The sequence below is a fragment of the Gorilla gorilla genome, chromosome 11, assembly GCF_029281585.2.
Source record: "Gorilla gorilla gorilla isolate KB3781 chromosome 11, NHGRI_mGorGor1-v2.1_pri, whole genome shotgun sequence".
Taxonomy (NCBI): Eukaryota; Metazoa; Chordata; class Mammalia; order Primates; family Hominidae; genus Gorilla; species Gorilla gorilla.
Genome location: NC_073235.2, coordinates 113657620 through 113680172, shown reverse-complemented (window position 1 = coordinate 113680172; position 22553 = coordinate 113657620).

The window sequence follows — 22553 nt, the reverse complement described above, 5'->3', positions numbered from 1 at the left end:
AGCAAGAGATAATCTTATCTAATTCAGGGAGGCAGTAGAGCTGATTATGCTGATCAAACTGTACAAATGAGGAGTGCTGAATTACAGTATTCAACATGCTGCTACATTGCATTGTGACCTTGTGCAAATCACTTAATCCTGGTTTCTGCACTGGGAAAAGTACATAGAATTTACAGGCAGGTTAAAAATTTGGGTAACTTTAGGCCACAAGTCTTTGCAATAATAAGAATAATAATAATGTTGTCAGAGTTTAAGAACCTTCGATAAAAAAATTAATCATGACTAGTTATATTTATTCATTATCATTTTTAGTTGTAAATATGGACTTTCTTTATAAAGCTAATAGGAATGTGAAACAGTCTCAACAGAATTGGTTTTACCATTTTTGAAATTTTCCTCCACAGAAACTTTAAGGATTCTAACATTCCTAAATTGGTGCAGAGTGGTCTCATTTCAACTCAAAAATACTGACCTTTTTTGGGATTCTGATTGAACTCTGAGTGAAAAAGCAAAATTAAGTTACACTGATTATAGATGGGCATTAAAAGGTTATTCGTACTTTCTGCAAAGGGACAGTTATAGGCAAAGCATGTGTTCAACTGAAGCTGCAGTGTCTGATTGGGTGATCAGGCACAGCAATTCTAATCTAATCTTGCACTCTGTTGTTGATTGCTGTTCTTTGTGTTATGGCTACAAAATCCCAGAATAGAAGTTACAGGATGAAGATGCCATCAGAGATTATAAAAATGAATTTGATTTTATATAGCATCTTTCATGTGCCTTGTGTTTTAAAAATGGAAAAGAAAACTCATGAAAGATATCTGAATGACAGAAACGGAAATGAACATCACTATTTTCAGAACAGACATAATCCAGTCCAATGGCAATGGAAACTTTTCCCACAAGAACAAGTGAAACGCAGTCTACTCTAGAGGCATTTGCAGGCATTGAAGGACCTGTGTCTCTATAAAAAGAGCTTTTGGCTACATTCTGAAACTGCTAATAAGAATACTGAGACCACTTCGGTTTTATTTTTATGTGGGAAAAATTCCATAGAATTGTTTATAAAACACTGTCTTACTGCCTTTCTTATCTTTAACCAGTAGATGAAAATAATAGCAAAGCTGGTGTTTCTAGTATTCACAACATGAGAACAAAAAGAATATGGCAGGACTCAGTCTAATTCCAATAGCATTCTTAAGAAGTAAAATGTAATTGCTCACCACTGAGCCAATTATATTAATATTTTGTAATGCCAAACCAAGACATATTTAATGCCTCAGCAATCTAGAGAGGGGGTTGAAAAATTCCAATGTAACGTAATTTCTCTTGTTCTTGTCTTATAATTAAGCATTTGTTATTAAACCTATCTCAGGAGGTATTTGGGGAACAAAGAAAAACATGATTAGATGCAAAATGCCTTATGCTAAAAATGATGAGATAATAAGATAATATTCACTTACTCAGATGGATATTCTTTAGGAAAATCTTCCCTAACCACTGCCACCTCTCCTATGAGATCAAGACACCTGCTGTATGTTCTCATAATGCTGTACTTCTCCTTCATGGTAGTTGAAATGATTACAATACTACCTCTGATTAGAATCTGTCTTGCTGCTAGACCATAACCTTCAGGTATTGTTTGCCATCATGTTGTCAGTAATTAGCACAAAGTATATTCAGTTAATACTTATTGAAATGAATAATTTCAGAAAGAAGCAATCTTATCGCTTACAAACCACTATCATCTAACTCCTATTCCTAAATATACCAATTTCAAAAGGGCATTGTCTTTGTTATAGATTCCAGAGTTTAACCTTGTTAATTGGAGCAAATAAAGCAAACAAAAGTATCTAAAGCGTTAAGAGACAGAATTTTCAGTCAGCTCACTTTGTTTTCCTGTAAAATCTTTATTGGCAATTTCTGCATACCCAACTCAGAAAGGTCAAGTGCTCCTAATCCAGCTGCTTCCTAACGGGAGACACTCTGCTTTACTGAGAGACCATTTTCAGCTCATTTAAAACACTTCTGGACAGAAAGGGAAGAAGCAGTGTAACCAGGGGGATTCACCTACTAAAAGATTTCCCTGTAAGTAACAAAAATTTTAGGACAAAACTATGGTAATAATATTTTAAAGATGTAATTATATAGTGCTTTTCTGCCTAGGGGTTCAAGACATTATTACATTTGTCCTCCCAAGTAGCTTTCTAAAAATTACAAATGGCTCATCACACAAAAGCCAAGACAAAAAGCACAATATTAACATTCAGGGGCCATTTTCTTTGTTCAAGTAGATTATTTATTCTCCCATTAAACCTTCATCGTTCAAAAGATACTGACTGAAAAACCACAATTATGCCTGTTTCTTAGATAAAAATAATCAGAATCTATAGCTCATTTATCCTAATAGTGATTTTGTGTCATTTTTATCATAGTCTAAGAATCCTGGCCAAAAAAGAAAAAAAGAGATACTCATAAAAATTATCTGGGGAGTTAAGTGTATATATGTTTGTATTTTTACTAATAGAAAAATTAAATTGAAATAGGTAGGTAGATAGATGTAGATATGATTAACAGATCTTTTAGAATTCAACTTTAAGGAAACTCTATGCCATAAGTCTTAGAGCAGGACAACAAGGACTTCATTTTTAATACAGTCCTTTACAGTATGGCCACTGAGAAAAGATGATAGAGAAACTCAAGGGTGTTGTTTCCATTTTCAAATGAAAAAAATTAAGACTTTAAACTTCTTTTGGATCAGTCACAAAGCACTTTTTCAACACAGGTAGTACGACCCAGTCCATCTTATTTGATCTGAAATCTTCATCGCTTTTTCAAAGTCAACAGTGTTCTTTGATTGCGTCACAAAAGAGATTTCAAGGAATCCTCTGTTCCTGCATCTTGGCCTGTTGTCCCACTCTTCTACTTCTAGAGACCCTCAATATTTTATTCAAATTTTTTTTTCAGAAAATTTTACTTTTCTCTTTGAAATAAGTAGAGAAAAGATATTGGTCAGGGCAGAATTAGAAATATTTTGACTTATTACTCTCCAGGTGGAAATATTCAGTTTATTTCAGTCTTCACAATAAAGCCCTGTGCCAAGATTTAAAAATTAATATATTGGGTCCTGAAGTCATTTTTTTTCCACAAAATTTATAAGCATTCACAGTTTTTTTTATTACTCAAATCGTCAATGCACAAAGCATCTTTTTCTTGCACAAATGAAGGAGCAAGAACATGTGGCCAAAATTGAGAAGTAGGCAAAGTTCATCTTTGTTTCCACAAGATGTCAATTCAGCTGTCTTTTTCTATTCTTTGGAATTCCCATCAAATATTCCTAATTATGTCCTAGTGAGCTGACATTTTCTCTACCATTAATACAGAGAAGTATACAAAATATGTCATCTTCTTTTGATTAAAATGTAGTCAAATGTATTCAAAATTTTAATATTTAGTTGTGTGAGCAAAGCAAGGAGATAATCAAGAATAAATTAGAATAAATGGATGTTTCATTTAACACTGACGAAAAGAGCAATGATGTCTAAGTGACAGCCACTGTGTTATGAACTTGATGTTCGTAATAGTGAATACTTAACCACAACCATATGTGATAGGACGATTATCTGTACTTTGCAGATGAGAAAAATGTAATTCAGTGAAGGTAACTCAATTGCCCAAGATTACACTGCTAGCAAATGGTGGGGTATGGTATAGTTTGATGGAAACCTAGTGTTGTGATTTCAAAGCCTTTTAGTCAGTGCGTTACACTAGATGACCCAGAGAAAGCAAGACTGCTTGTTGTTGGTTTAGCTGCTGCATTTTCAGTTAAAAAGAGATCTCTTCAGAGTATAAAGGTCAGAACTATATTAGTACTAAAGAACTAAAGTCCAAAACCAGAGAATAAATCCCCAGAGAGCAGTATTTCTTGAAATGGGCTTGTTCTCCTAGGTCCAGACTATTTACATTTTTAGGAAACCAACTGAATTCCAGCCAAGATTACTGAACTGCTTTTTATAATAATGGAAAATCTAGGATAATGAGAGAAGCCTAAAAAAGATTGGAGATAGACAAATACCCTTTAATTTTTAAAAAGTGCTGAAAGTTGTTTTTTTTTTTTTTTTTTTTTTTTTTTTTACAACCTATAGCCTAGTGAACTGGACTTTGATCGTAGGCAAGATTCTCAAACACTAATAAAAGCATGGTTTGTGAACAGCAAAGAAAGAAGAATCAGTAATTACCAGGATATAGCAGGGGTCAAATTCACGTCAAACTTCCCTCTCTTGTTTTAAAACACATAAATTGTTAGGCCTAGAACAATATGGTGGGGGAAGGTATACTTGGAACTCAGCTAGATACTTGATAAAATATGTAACGTCTTTTCAGCCAAGATGGAGTGATAGAGGCTGTTTGAGGGAAAAAAATCATTAGATAAGTACCTCGGTGAGATAATAATTGTATGTCATTTGAAATAGTGTCCTATGGCTTGTCAGTCATATGACTCTCACTGGGCATTGCTGTAATAAAAATCATCTGGGTTTTCATTGAAGCAACTTATGATTTGTATATACATAACATTTACAGATAATGCTGAGATGGTTAGAAAATTAGTTGAAGAAAACATTTTTTTTCAGACTGAACTAATTAAAGGGTTTCAATCAAATGAGAATAAGAAGAATAAAATTGAGGTCAGTCCACAATGTAAACATATTTCAAAACAAATATACACATTTTGTCAAATAAATAAAAATCTATTAAAAAGAATAAAATTAGGTCCAAAAATTGAACTCTACAAACATAAGACTGTAGAAGTGTGGCTTAGTAGTAGGACACGTGGGAAAAAGAGCAACTCGAGGATCTTTGTCTATATTAAGCACATCATAAATAAAGAATAAGGTGGGAGGAATATAAAAATGGATGAAATAATTAAAAGAAGCATTAAAGGTAGTCAGATAACTAGAATGATCCAAATGAGAATTTTACTCTTTTCTACGTAATTTCAGATTCACCTGGAATATTTGGTTTAATTCAGGGCACTACACTTTAAGTAGCATTTACATAAATCGCTAAGTCTTAGGAAGAGGCAAAGTAAAATGATAGGAGCCAAATACAATTATAAAAGATAAAATAATGATTGCTTAGTTGGGAATAAAGATGATTTATACAGGAATATACAAGCTATCTTTGTATGATGATGAGATGTCATGTAGAAGAATTAATACAGAATTAGGAAGCTACGTAGACAAAGATATGTAGTTAATACAGGTGGGAAAGAAAAATGCTGGAGTTTATTAAACTCATGCGCATCTGACTCTGTGCTTTCCACTCTGCAGTTGTACCTCACTCTGATCATCAGAGCTCTCAAAGGAAGGAACAAGCTTGGAATTAGCATGCCCTCCATCAGGAGTGCTTAGGCCTAGGTCTACAACCTAGAAGGCCACTCTATGGTGCTTAAATATAGAGAACTTAAGTATAAGGATGGGTTAGGAATACATAAGCATTTTTCAACTGGAGTGCTATTGGATTTGTGCAAGAAGTCTTCGTTGTACAGGACTTTGTTACACATTGCAACACATTTATCACGCTTAGCTCCTGAAGCATTAAATGCTAGTAGTATCCTCCAGTCATTGTGCTTGAGCAAAACTGACAATACTCATTTCCAAGTGTGCCCCGATTGAGCAATTCTCTTACGCTTAAGAACTGCTATACTACTAACATTGAAAGATCTTTTCGATTTCAAATTTGATTGTAATCAGATCTATTGAGATATTAAATTTGTACATTGCTATGAACGCTTCAGACTACCGTGACTTTGTGTGTCTGAGTTTTGGCCCTCCTTCTATTCCTCCCTTCCTTCAGATATTTACTGAGTAGCTGATATGTCAAGTCACTGTCCTTGATACTGCACACACAAGAATGAACAAAAAAAATGGAGAAAATAAAAGCTGTCTAATGGAATATGCATTCTAGTTGCTGGTGAGGTAGTACCTCTCCCCACATTCCTATGCCACCAATGCTGAAAGCTTTGCTTTGAAAGGTTAAACCTACCAAAATATTAATCTGGCTTCCCGGAAGAGAAGAGTTGAAGACGGTGCAGGTTGTTTGGTTTGAGAGAGTATGACTGGATCCCAAGACACTGAAAGTCAGGGGCAGCTTTTCTAGAATGACACAGATTGAGGTATGCTCCAATTATGAATTAGTGAAAAGAACTGCAGGCATAGAAATGAGTGTATGGAGACTCTAAACTAATTTCTGGGGATCTGGAGCTGTAGGGCTCCCTTGAGTTTAGCAAAGAGGTAGCTAGTACTGTCTGGGAGATACCTGTTTTCAAATGGAACATGCAAGTATGAACCAAGTGAGAGAATACAAAGTTGCCTAATAACAGAAGACTGGAAGACCTGCTCACTTTCTTCAACTACATATGCTTTCAGTTTATTTCCCCAAGAATTTGAGGAGAGGCCTGCCAAATGATGCTGGGCTACCCCCTAAAGGGAAGGAATACAAATTAAGCCAAATTTTATTTAGATTTTTTTAAATGATGCTATTGTGTCAGATTGCTTGGAATATACGGACTATCATTTTAACAGATAACTTTAAGTATGTTTTGCTTCCTATTACATGAATTTTATGTTTAAGGTAGAACAATTTAAAGGGAGATATGGTAAACAAAAGAATATTCTCTTTGCCTTTAAATCTTGTAATTATTCAAAATGAACCTGATAATTAACTTTTTAAAATTAATTTGGGTGCCTGGGATGGAGCTGATGAGGGCATTGAAAGAGTGAATGACTTGCAAAATGTCTCTATTTTCTCACAAAAAGTATGTATTTGTGGGGGAGGTGAGTGAAGATTCACTCTTTATAATGTTATCTTCCTTAAAGATTATACATAAAAATGTAAATAACTATGTATTTGAGATAGTTCCTATGTCAGTAAGAAAAACTATATACATATATATATATATAATGCAGAAATAGTCACAACAGAAATTCTGACTTAAATAATTACTATGATTAAACTCTAAATTTAGCTTTGCATTCTCTGAAAGTGAAGGTAGGAAGACAAAGAAAACAAAGATGCCAGTTCAACAAAGAAATTTTTTTGTTTTTCCTTGGCATTATGTGAGTGTTGAGTAAGTGTGTCAACAAGAGAGGGATATATATATATGATAAATGATAAATATATATTATATATATTTTATATATATTTGATATGTATATCAAACAGAAGTTTAATATATGAACAAGTCTTAAATGGAGCTTCCTAATTCAATCTTTAATAAAATTACCCTACATAAGATGATAAATCACATAATTTTTAGATGTTTTTATGTCGTATCTTTCTCTTAAAAATCTCATATTGATTATTATTGATTTAATCTTCTCAGATAAGAACTTGAAAATTTTACCTGTACTAGATTCCCAAATCTAGTCATACACATCTCTTTTACTCTTCAACCTGATCTCTATGCTTCAGTGAATATATCTGAATTTTAAAAATTGTATTATAATACTCAATATTTAATATCACCATTAAATATCTTATAAATAGCTAATAGTCAATTATTTTTTCTTTTATCTATCTCTAAAATAGATATGTTTTTTTCTTCCTCTGCCATGTTTATTTTCAAATTTTGACATACTTCTTTTAAATCTATTTTACCTAGTTCAGAACAAGGTTCAAAACTGCCTTCATGTAAGCTTTCTTGATGTGCCACATATCATTTACCTTTATAACTTTTTAGCTCTTGTGTACTTGTTCTCATCACAAATGGTTTTGCATGTTTGATAAAAAGTAAGTTTCTAAAAATGAAAGTCCCATATGACATCTCTTTTGAACCGTATTTCCCATTCCCCCTCTTTCCTGAAGACTTCCCATAAATGTTTGTTGATTAAAATTTAGATCAAGCAATTTTAACTTGCACTAGAATAGTAGAACTCACATTTTTACTTCATGAGATGCTCCATTAGGAATGCTAAACTTGCTTCCCCATATAATTAAATACTTTGCTTTTCAAAGAGGCAGAGAAATAATTGCAGGTAAGTAGAAAAAAGTTACTGACACAAAGACAAAATTAGTTTCAGAGTGGTCCTCTATCCAGTCAGGCAACAAGTTGCCTTGGCATGAAGGTTAAAAAAAAGCTTATGAAGTAACTGTATTGAATAATCCATAAACTAAATTTCTGAAGTTATCAATTTTTAAGTTAATTTTATTTCCATAATTTATTCAATACTTAACAGTTATTAAATTCTAACTTGTACTCAAGTGTATTTTGCCACTCTAATGGTTAGCAGCCCTGAATTCGAGTTTATCATTTTTTTAAGACATAAGAAATACAGTAAGTAATACTTTTGGTATGGACTTTACTTTTTATTTTTTTTTTAAGGATTGGATATCAACCTAACTCCTTGCTAAATGTTATTGGGATAGAAGAGAATTACAGTGCTTGATATCAAGAGTGCATAAATTTTTGGAGAGGCAAGATTTTCATAAAGTCATTGCATAGAAAACAAATAGAACACATTGATAAATATGATATAAAGCAAGTTTTGGCAAAATTTAAGATGTGTGATGTAAAGCAGTTGCAAAGGGAGTTAGGTACAATCATAGAAGTGAGGTGTCCTAACAATGACAACACCGTACGTAAGGCTCTGCTAAGTGTTGCAAAAGCAGATGAAAGTGGGTATGTTAGAACTAGGATAATTCCATGAGCAAAGTACAAGGATCTGAGTGATTGTGGTTGTCTGGGAAAGAGCAAGGAGACTGGACTAGCTGCTGGAGTCGTGGTTTACCAAGGTGGGTCAGACCACAGGGTCAGAATACAAGGTAGAGAATCATTGCTGTGGTCCACGAGCTTCACGGGGGGCGACATGACGCAAATGGAAATATTAAACATGCCCATCCCCCATCTCAACACCTACGTTACACATATATTTACAAAAACTGCCATCAAAGCTTTAGCTGGATATGTATGTAGCAAAAAGAGCAGCCATAAAGACACATATGGTTTGGAGTCAAATATTTTTCTTTTTCCGAAGAGATCTGAAGGGGGGAGGTAAGTTGAGAGTGATCATGGGAAAGTAACTCTTCTTGCTATAATGATGTAAAATACTAATGTAAATTGTTTAAGAGATAGCTTTAAACATAATGAAACAATTAAGATAAGGTTTCTGTTTCTTATTGAAAGTTTCCATGCTGTGTTTAAGAATTAGATTTTGCCCTAGTGAGGTGTGTGTTTATGTGTATGTATGTGTTAGTGGGTGTGCAGATAGAGATGAAAAATGGAGAGTAATTTTGGAAACTGAGCTATGTACTAAGAAAGATGATGAAAGTTATTTCTCTCAGTGTCATGCTGGAGCCGACTCCTATTAGCTGGCCAAAAAGCCCATTGCGCACATCTTTTCCCAATTCTGTATTTAGTGATAGCACATCCGTAGAATAAAATTGGTCATGGTGAGAGTACTTACACCAACCCTTACAAATCTGGGTTTATTTGGAAACCTATTTGTTAAACATTTACTATTACAACACTGTTTAATGGGCACTTTTCACTTGGACTAGGCTGAGAAAAGTCGTATTTAGTAGATAAATGTAAAACCATTCCCTTGAATATTGTAATACTGTCATTTTCCTTAACATTCTGTAATATCTAATACCACTGCACAATTGAAAGGCTGAGCTGTAGCTAGAAATGGGGAAAAGGGCAATGAAGGGACATGAAGCTCTTGGTAACCAATAAGAGACTAAAGGAAACTGCTCATGTATCATATTCATTCTGGTGTATTATCTGGATGCTTCAATGCTGGCATGAATAAATAAACCCTAATGCAAGCTGCAGAGAGTCCTTTACTCCCAGGCCTCTTCTCCCACCAGCTATCACTGTCTGCTGTTTCAGGGTACAGAAGGAAAGAGACACATATGAAAAAGAAATACATTTTTCTGCTCCTTAGAGTTCTTGGTCATGAAAACCAAGACAGTCATTATGTGCTCCACTGCGTATTTCTGGCTCTTCACCACAGCATTTCATGCTGGGATTGTATTTACCTGTCCCCATGTGATTAGGGGTAAGCAAAGCACCCCTCATGTGACTACTTCTGGCCAATGAGTTGTGAACATAATGGCATGTTTTATTTCTACGTTATTGCATGTAATTTTTAGGATGGTACGCTCCAGAGATTCCTATTCATCTGACAATGTTCAAGATGGTGGATGCTCTATTTCTCTGGATCCCAGAGGCGCTATGATGCGTGGGGTCCCTCTGCTGGGCTGCAGTGGACATGAAGTATGAGTAAGAAGTGAAACGTAATGTTACTGAGATTTCATGATACTTTATTACTGCCCCATAATCTATCTTATTTAGACTGATGCTATTACCTGGATGTTTACTGCATATGAGAAGATACCTAGTTCAAATACTGTACTCCAGTCCTGTTTTAAGGGAAAAATGCTCAGCCCATGACAAAAAAAAAAAAAAGATTAGCAAAGATAATCTTCTGATAGATATAATTATGTCTCTTGCTTCCTGATGTATGAAACTTTAAACTTTTATTTCATAGAAACTTGGTATTCTATTGTGAAAAATCTCTCTAGTACTTTTAAAATTTAAAAAGTTCCAATATTCTGTACAGATAAAATGTAATAGATCATTTGACCATAAAGTTAAATATACAGAAATAGCTTTAAGATAAATAACTGAAACAGATAGAGTATCACTGCCCCTCCCCTTCCTCCTCCCTCTCACCAACCCACCACTCACCAAATAGAACTATAGAATGTAATTTTGGTTTCAATTTCACTACCCATGCTCTGACCATTCCATTTCATATAGGTAAATATGAAATAATACAAAATAAGTGGAAATTTGTGGGGAAATTAACAACTATGCTCAAAAGAAAAAGTGAAGAGATATCATTATTCACTATAATGAATGTAAAATCATAATTATTAATTTTATGAGGACATTTATTTCCTGGGTTGCTTTGGTAATAAATTATGACAGGCACCGAATTGGAAGTATCTTGATAAAATACTAGACTTTTAAAAAATATAACCTCAGCAGTTAACTAATTTTAATTATATATAAAAATATTTGGACTTGGCAAATTTTCTAAAAGTCAGAATATTCAGTTTTGTGCACTGTGCTGGAGACACAAAGAAACAAGATTGATTTGATTGCATTTAACAGATATAGGGGCATAGAAAATTATACAAGCATAATGCATTTTTTTAAAGTGAATATCTTTTCAAGAGCTTTATAAAAAACATAAACCTGTTCAGGTGTGTTTAAATTATGCAGTTTATAGCTGATATGAGACAGCACATCAACTTAAATGTTGTTTCATCAGCCTCAAATATCATAGTATAAAAATCACAGGTTAATACGGGTTAATAACAGATTCTTTAGAGTAAGAAAGGCATATAGAATATACACAAAGGAAAAGGAATTTAAGGACCCATGGCTATGGCTCTCTCAACTGACAAAAATTAAATAAAATGTAAGTCTTATAATAATAACTCTTGTTTCTATCAGACCACTGGCTTCAGGGAGTTCCCAGAATTTGACAGAATTTTTAGTCAAAAAATCTACGAGTGATATAAAGGACATTTACTTTGTCTTGTAAAAAAAATCGATGTATTTGGTAAAACTACATATGTTACGTGTGCATGTATAAATACAAGAATATTGTGGTTAAAAAAATAACAAATGTAGATAGTGTAAGAAATATAAGCTTTCCTTCAATCACACAGTCCCACAGCCACTGAGGCAGTAATTCCTGTTAGCAGTTTGGTATGGAACTTTTCCTACTATTATTGTGCCTCTAGAAACACATATAAAGACACATGCTTTTTGTTTTTATACATGTTTAAAACATATTTTTATATATTTTATATAAACTACACGTTTTACATATTTTCTGCAGCATATTTTAACCTATTTTGAAGTAATCGTACAGCCAGGAAGTTGCAAACAACTTGCTTTTAAACTTAATATGATTGGACATTTTTTCATAAAAAGATGTAAGATTCCATCATGTCCTTGTAACAGCTCAACACTGCTTAGTATTCATAAAATGAAGTCATAGTATGACTTGACTACAATTTATTCAAACTTTTCCTTTTTGATGCTTATTTATATTGTTTTCAATTTGTCACGTAAGAAAGATCTGAGAAACAGCATTCCAGGTAGAACGAACCATAAATGCAACACATTTGAGTATCTTGCACTGGGGAAATGTGTAGAGCACTCTAGGAACTGACAGAAGGCCAGTGGGGCTGCAGAATAAAATGTGATGGACAGAGGGGTGTAAGAGGAGACGAGGACAGAACAGGGAAGGCCTTGGAGATGGTGGGAACCCATTTAGGTATTATTCTAAGGGCAATGAGGGCCCATAAACAAGTCTTAAGCACATCATGAACACAATCTCCTACAACTTTGTTAAAGCATAGATATGGTTCAAGTATGGAGAGTGGACTTGGGGACAGGCAAAAGTAAAAAAGGGAAAAAGAATTAAGCTCTTCTTATTGTCTAAGCAATAGATAAAGGCTCAGACTCACGTGGTCAGGTGGTGCGAAGAAAGACATGAATAGATTGCACATTTATTTTTTGAAGGTGTAGCTGGCATAAATACATGAAATATGAAGGGCTAGGGAAAGAGAAAGGTCGAGAATTAATCTTAAACTTCTAACCTTTGTAATGGGTGGTGATGGTGCCATTTATTTGAAATATAGAAACATTGGGAATAGATTGTGTAGAGTGTGAATGGAATGGATGGGTTTTGTTTTCAACATGCAAATTTGGAAAGTCATCTGAAACATTCAAATAGGAAAGTTGGACATATAAATTTAGAGCTCCAAAAAGAAGTCTGACTGAGAAATATAAATCTGTAAGTCACCATAATATAAATGAGACTTTGAAAGTCATAGAAATGAATGAGATCACTAGGCAGAGGTAGAGTAAGTAAAGAAAAGTCAGCCCAGGACTGAGCTTAGAAGAACTTTAACATGAATAGTTATGAAGATAAGAATATAACAAAGGAAAATACAAAGGAATAAAGTGGTAAGTAAAGAAGAGCATGCTGTTCCTGAAGCAGAGAGAGGAAAGTATTTCAAGGAGAAAATGGTCATCTGTGTGAGTCATTGTTGAAAACCCAGTAAGGGAATATCAGAAAAACATCCATCATATTTGTCCACAAGTAGGCAATTGATTAACAAAGATTTTAGTTGAGATATGGTTTGGAAACCAATTTTGAAGTAGGTTGAGATAAACTGGGAAACAGAGTAGAAATTGTGTGTGTGTGTGTGTGTGTGTGTGTGTGTGTAGTATGTATACTTTATGTCTGTGTTTAAAATTATACGTGCATATATTTATATATATAATATATAGTGTAATTATATGTATATGTATATACTTTATACATATATGTATGCATATACTTTATACATATATGTATGTATATACTTTATACATATATGTATGTATATACTTTATACAGATGGATGTATATACTTTATACAGATGGATGTATATACTTTATACAGATGGATGTATATACTTTATACAGATGGATGTATATACTTTATACAGATGGATGTATATACTTTATATATATATGTATGTATATACTTTATATATATATGTATGTATATACTTTATATATATGTATGTATATACTTTATATATATGTATATACTTTATATATATGTATGTATATACTTTATATATATGTGTGTATATACTTTATATATATGTGTGTATATACTTTATATATGTGTGTATATACTTTATATATATGTGTGTATATACTTTATATATATGTGTATACATACTTTATGTGTATATATACTTTATATATGTATACTTTATATATGTGTATATATACTTTATATATGTGTATATAAACTTTATACATATGTGTATATATACTTTATATATATACTTTATATACGTGTATATATACTATATATATACTTTTTATATATGTATATATATACTTTATATATAATACATATATATTATATATAATTATATATAAGTATATATAATTATATATATAAATTATATATAATTATATATAATTTATATCTATAATTATATATCATTATATATTATATATAGTTATATATATGTATATATAAGTATATATAATATATAGTTATATATACTTATATATAACTATATATAATATATAATGATATATACGTATATATAACTATATATAATATATAATGATATATACGTATATATAACTATATATAATATATAATGATATATACTTATATATAACTATATATAATATATAATGATATATACTTATATATAACTATATATAATATATAATGATATATACTTATATATAACTATATATAATATATAATGATATATACTTATATATAACTATATATAATAATGATATATACTTATATATAACTATATATATAATGATATATACTTATATATAATTATATATACATATATATAATTATATATAAGTATATATAATATATAATTATATATTATATAATTATATATAAGTATATGTAAGTATATATAATATATACTTACATATAATTATATATGTATATATAAGTATATATTATATACTTATATATATAATTATATGTAAGTATATATTATACATACTTACATATACTTATATATAATTATATAATTATATATATAATTATATAATTATATATATATAATTATATAATTATATATATATAATTATATAATTATATATATAATTATATAATTATATATATATAATTATATAATTATATATACTTATATATAAGTATATGTAAGTATATATAATTATATATAATATATAATTATATATAATATATAAGTATATATAATTATATATAATATATACGTATATATAATTATATATACTATATATAATTATATATAATATATACTTATATAATTATATATAAGTATATATACTATATAATTATATATACGTATATATAATTATATATACGTATATATAATATATAATTATATATACTTATATATAAGTATATATAATATATAATTATATATAAGTATATATACGTATATATAAGTATATATAATATATAATTATATATAAGTATATATAATTATATATAATATATACTTATATATACGTATATATAAGTATATATAATATATAATTATATATAATTATATAATATATAAGTATATATAATATATAATTATATAATATATAATTATATATTAAAAATATATAATTATATAATATATAATTATATATTAAAAATATATAATTATATATAGTATATATAATATATATAAATTATATATACTTTATATATAATTATATATTGTATGTACATAATTTATGTAATCCCATTTCTAGATTTGCTTTAAAATTATATATGGACAATATATTATTCATTACATATAGTATATCTACAATATATAAAATGTTATAGATACATTTTATATATTTTATATGTTATATATACTACATATAGTATATTATACATATTATACATACATTACTTATATATGCATATATATTATGTATACATTATATATTATACACTATATAAATATATATTTTATTTATATTCATAAATATAAATATACTATATAATATACACTATAGAATATGTTATATAGTTTAATATACCATATAAAGTAATGTATATTATATAGTATATAATTTATCTAATCCCATTTCTAGATTTTCTTTAAAATTATACATATATACAATATACTATATATACACTATATATTATATATAGTATAAAATATATAGACATATAATTTATATATTTATCTAATGATTTATATAATATATAATTATACATAATATATTATATATTATATGTCTATATATTATATAGTATATATAAATTATATTAGATATATAAATTATTAGAAAGGAGAATTAGTAAAAGTTATATATGCATATCAGTTTAGTACACTTGCATAACATATGCTCCATAATATATATATAATTGTATAATATATAGTGTGTGTGTATATGTGTGTATGTACATATATAATTATACATATATAATTATATATGTATAATTATATATATATATAATTATATATATATAATTATATATATATATAATTATATATATATAATTATATATATATATAATTTTAAAGAAAATCTAGAAGTGGGATTAGATTGTACCTGGCAGGGTGGAAAAGGCATAGGAGGATTTTTTTTAAACCAGGAAATGTATTATAGCATGTGTTTATGATGATAGGAATGATATAGGGAGGAGGGGTAGGGATTGATGTTGGAGGAATTAAGTATCTGGGGAAGTAAAGTCTTTTAGTAGGTAAGAAGGAATTATATTAAATAGGATGCCCATACTTTCTATTTTCCCTTTAATAGTCACAGTTTCCACATACTGAATTGTTATTAATAACCTCTCCCCTGCTCTCACATACACCTGGAGAGATCAGTTTCTCTAGTATACAGGAGGGAAAAAGGAGAAAATAGGCGCAGAAGCAGGTAAGAACATCGTTTTCATGGTGGGAAGATGAGAATGTCTCAATCATAAGACTTATAACAAAAGCTGAATTTAAAATTCAATGACTAAGATCTTCTCTTCACATCATCCCACCCTATGGAATCCCACGGACTCTATGGGTTCGGTTTGAAAACCAGTGTAAGCATGGAAAACATAGTCTACTAAATTCAGTGGTTGTGGTGACCAGAGGAAAATGATCATTGTCTGTATTCTCTAGCTGTGATGAAGCTTTAGCACAGTGTGGCAGGAAAAGCCAAGTGCTTCTAGGAAAATAGGTACCCCAAGGATTCTGTTGTATTGTAGTCTCCCAGGAGTAAAGTGCTGATCAAATCTCTACCCCGGAGTTTGAGTAAGTTTTACCAGCATATGAATTCATCACAGTGGTTCTTACTACTAAGTCATTATATGTACTTGAATCTACCTTTAGGGCATATATTTAAACCCAGTTGAGCTCTTTTAATGTATCTCTATTGAGGTATAGACAGCATAGCAAGTACTTGTATTTATTTTACCCTCTTGGCAAGAATTCCTTGCATATGTTATATAATTTTCTCAATAGATGCTGCTTTAATTTTTGTAATATGAAGTGACACAGTATACTGAGTAAAGCCTTTTCAGCTCATTACAAATAATGTGATTTTTGAGATATACTATTGGGCCACTCCATAGGAAATGCTATCTACAAAACATTCTCTCAACACTTAACATATAATCCAAAAGATCTCCAAATTGCAATGTTGAATATGGGGTACAACTGTTTGTTATAAACAGCATTGTCTTTTTTAGGCTGTTGCTTCCATTTGTGAAAAGCAAATCTCTAAAACGTAACTAGGGACTTAGAAAAGTAGAATTTCAAAATTGCCAAATGTCTCCTGGTTGCCTTAAGGTAGAAAGGAAAAGGAAGATGTAACAAGTTATGACAGCGGATAACATATGTTCCAGTTGTCTATTGCTGTGTAATAAAACCACCACAGAACATAGTGAATTAAAGTGATAATACACTATTATCTCTCATTGTTCTGAGGGTTGAGTCAAGTGGTTCTCACTTTTGGTTTCTGATGCAGTAGCTACCAGATAGCAGCCAGCTCTGGAGCTGACTGAGAACTTGACTGAGCAGCCAGTCCGGGATAGCTAATTCACATAGTGTACCAGTTATCAATGTATTGACTAAGCTCCAAATTCTCCCTTTTTGCCTGCTTTGTGAAATGCATTTAGGTTTTTAAAGTGTTTTTTCTGTTTGCCAGATGGCATTGGAGTCTGGTCAATAGAAGTCATTGGAGAGCTATTACAGGAGAAAAGGGTTTTGCTTTCTAGTTCCAGTGTTGCTTACTCAGTAGTTTTCTACATCAGTGCAGCTTCTCCAGCACCTGAATCCTGCGGTGCACGCTGATCTGCAGCAGCCAGCAGCAGCAGCTCTGCCCAGCACACTTCTTGGGCAGCTTTGTAGTAGAGCACCTCTGGTGAGACATCTCCCTGTGAACAGCTTTCTCTGACTCCTTAGTATCAGATTTCTGACAATTTACAGACATTTTCTGTCATTCAGTAGCTATGCTTTATTCAGCAAGGACTGGATCTCAGACCAGCCCAGGTTCAGGGGGCAGGAGGTCTTTGGGGCTTGTTGGGGGTGTGGAAGCAGAGATCCAGCTCTATTTTTGACACTCTATCTCAATACCAGTGGTAATGATTATTCTAGATTATACTGTATAATATGTGCTATTGCATTTTATATTGTATCTGCTATTCCTATATCTTTATATTTTGTTTCATACTAGTCAATCCCTTACTACTTCAATCCTGTGAAACTTTCCAGGTTCAAATAATTGTAGGGTTTCTCTTTCCTGATTGAACTCATCCTGATACACATGTCCAGAAATTGATGCTGGCTTTCAGCTGGGGGCTAAGCTAGGGCCAAAAAGAGAGCCAGTACATGGTCTATCCATGTGGTTGGAGCTTTCCGTGGCATGGCGGCTGGGCTCTAAGAGAGCTTCTTATGACCTAGCTTGAGAAATCCAAGAACATCACTTCAGTATCCAGTTGGTCCAATAAATCACTCATGGTACAAGTTTCAAAAGGAGAGAGGTAGCAAAGAATTTGACATCACATTAATCGCAGCTACCATAACATACAAGATTATGTATGGTAGATATTTGTACATAAAGACATCAATTTAATAAAATTGTTCATTCATCCTCTGATTGATTTATTCTTTCAATAAACATTACCAACTATCTTCTCTGTGCTACATCTGTGGAAATTCTTCCTGAAATGTGAATGCGTTACAAGACCCGATTTACTTCCACTGAGCTCTCAACATTGTTGGGAAGTAAAATTCCTGCATATTTAGAGATAAATACAAAGTGTACCCCAAAGTGTTAAATTGAACATAAATTGCCAAAATGCATAAAATTGCAGTGAAGCCAAGAGCAAATCCCAGAGGTCCTGATTTGCAGCCCAGTCTTTGGATTTACCACAAACAAACAAACAAAATACAGTATCTAATTGAAAATAAAAGGTCTGGTTGTAGAAATATTTTAGAATAGGCATCCATCGTTTTGCATGTCACAACTATGTCAAGAAGTCCCAAGAGAAATTATTTCTGTGAAAATATTTTCTTTTCTTTGTTAAAAATTGTGTTACCATCTCCATCAAAAAATAAGAAAAATGTGATTAGAAGTTTCTCTTGTATATAACTGGCATCCCAACCATATCCATTTTTGGCAGAGCCATATTTTAAGGACTTTATCATCTTCAACTCAAGAGCCTGAAGAAACTAAGATTACTACAGTGGGTATCAGCAGTTTTGGATGTGTAGGAAAAACAAACTGCATTGCATACCTAAAGACAGAATGCCAAGCAACAAGAAGCATATTTTTAAGTAACAAAACTAGAACTAAAACCGACAAAAAAGGCTATTTAGCTTTGCAAAAGCCATTATTTTCTTTACATCTATTCTAGAGAGTAATTAAATTCTAAGCAGCATTAGAGTTCTTTCTCACATCATTGATAAAAAGACTTGGGAAAAGTCCTATCATGTGATCTACTTCTAAGTGAGGAAATAAAAGGAAATTGTAAAATGAGAGTCTCACCTGAGACTCCTGTTAGAAATGAAACTTCTCTGAATGAAGATCATGAAATCATCTTCTAAGGAAGCAACCTGAATTCCACTCGGGAATTTGCTCTAGGAAATCATTGTAAGGAAGGCGAATTAGCATTTAAAGAAGCCCTTGTGAGTCAGAGTGCAGAATGTCACTAAGGAATTATTAAATTCTTCTGCTGTGAGCCTTGGTTATGAAGAAAAGTGTCTTCCAATAAAATAGTGTAACACACTGAGCTCCCCAAATGCATCCTGAAACATTGGCTAACATCACATTGCTATAAATATCAGTGTTCTTTCCTTCTCTTCTCTTTTTTCATCTCTAAACACTCTCTACCTCTTGAATGTCTTAAAATATCAAATTCATTTTGAATCATTACAATACTCATTTATTATGTATTTCCCTTCATCATTAAGGACGGCACTATTTTCAGAAATAAAGCCTGAATGTTGGCTTCAAATAAGCATTCATTCAAATTCTAATTAAATTACTTTGCTGAAACCTATTTGAAACAATTAGTTATTGGAGCCAGCAGTAATCAGAGATTACACATACACCAAATATTTGTGCAGTCCAGAATTTTGAATAGGTTATATATAAAAATATAATAAAGATGACTACTTAGGAGGTATTAAAACAAGGAATTTTTCCACTTTAAACTGGCATTTATAGTGAATGTAACTTCAAATGTGTCCACATCTCCTGGTGTGTGTGTGTGTGTGTGTGTGTGTGTGTGTGTGTGTGTGTGTGTGTGTTGAACATAAGTGGAAAAGGTGTAAATGGGAAGGAAAAAATGGGTAAGTAGACTATGTGATATGATTTTGGGAGCATGGTATATTCAAAGAAAGAATGTGATGGTGGTATAATGGCACTTGTCAAGAGAAAGTCCCTGAAGCAGAAAAGTGTCCCCATGCTCCCATCATGATTTAACCAGGCATCTCATTCCATTTTTTTTAGAGTCATTCAAGTTCCATATCATGATGGTTGCAGAAGTAAATTGATGACTCATTTTTATTTTAATGTTGATGTTTAAGAAGCTTATCAATTCCTTCCTTCATTCTTTGGGCTCTCCAATTTTTGTCTAGCCCTATTTTCTTAGCTATATTAGTTAATACAATATAGGCCAAACTGGCTGTTTAAATACTGAGAACATTAGAAATCATTTTATTAATATGATTTTAAATGTGCAAATCTTTCTGGCAAGAATGAGTTTTTGAGCTAGATAATTGAAGAATAGAGGAACACTGATAAAAAATTAAGAGGACATTTTCAGGAAGGACATTAAATATGAGTGAAGATGCAAACCACAAGTTTTTTACCAAACTTGTTATGATTTAATTAGCTCATTTATAAAATACTTTATGGTTTTATTTTCAAATATTTTCTCTTCTCTTCTAGATCTAACCTTTTGTTAGTAGAATAACCCACACAGAATTGGCTTGCATCTTTAATGCTTAATCACCACATTAGAAAATGTCTCCCCTTCTTGCTTCTGCTTATTGCCTATATGTTTGTCTACCATTGGACCATTTTCTATAGCACTGTAAGCCTCTGAAATTATCCAGATCGATGTATATCTAATTGAGATCAATTCTGGGTCACTTAATTATGGCCTTCAATAATATTCCATAAGAATCGAGTGTCATAATGTGAAATTTTATCATAAAAATTTCTTCTACTTCTCACATTTTTATAAAAATCCTATACATATATTTTATCCATTCTCTTTTTCCATTAAAAGAGTAGAGGAGCATAGATAAAATTAAGAGGATATTTTCAGGAAGACATAAAATATGACTGAAGATGCAAAACACAGATATTTTGCCAAAGTATTGTGATATAATTAGCTCTTTAATAAAAGACTTTATATATGTGTGTGTGTGTGTATATATACATATATATACATACATATATATAAACATATATATACATATATAAACATATATATATATGTATATATTTAGGAGAGAAAGAACAACTCTTACATATACAAGAATTCCTTGAGTTAGTTTCCATGAAATGCATTTCTATACATTTTTCATCATGGTTGTCATGTTGCCTGTGTAATACCTGACTATCTTACCAAGTGGTCAAGGACTTCTCTCTACCAAGTGCTTTTCCTTAAGTAAACATCAAAAACATTTTTAATTTAAATACAGTTAGCCATGATGAATTTGGGGATTTTTCTACCTCATTTCCCTGAATTATTCCTCAGTTACAGTCACTCATGGACTTTCTGAGAATTGCCCTTTCTGAAAAGGACAACTGTAAACTGAAATCTCCAATCGAAACTTCTGCCTACAATGCAAATTTACAAATGGTGCAAACTACTACTCCAAAGTTCACAGATAATGTGTGATTAGAGTGATTTATGTGAATGTCTCACACATCCAAACTCTGTTGCGAGTCCAGAAAATGATGGAGACAGTGATTTGAGGGGATGAGGTGATACCTTCAATACAGCTATTTTCACTCATAACCAAATCAATGACCGTCACCATTTTGTCTCCTCATTAAGTGGTTGCCACTTTCCTTCTTTTAGGCTCACAAGCTAGAATGAAAGCTGACTTAAAAATCAGACTGTTCAAAGCTCAACATTATAAAAATGCACTGAGTCAGCAATTAGTAAACAAATTATGTAAATACAACTCCTGAACCAAGTGCTGACATTTAAGTACCAAAGCTCACCTAGCCTCAGGCTCTTCAATTTATTGCAGCAAACTGAAAGGTAGACTGCTAAATCATTTGTTTTCAGGTTGTATCATGGGTTTATCAGAAACTATATTAGTTTGTCCATGAAAACAATTTTGTCACTATCATGTTGCCAGAACAAAAAAAAAAAAAAACAAAAAAAAAAAAGAAAAAGAAAAAAAGAAGAAAGATCTTTCAAACATTAAAATCAGCAGCTCTCCGTAGACACAGTATAAAAAGCAGCAGGCTGCAGTGTAAAGG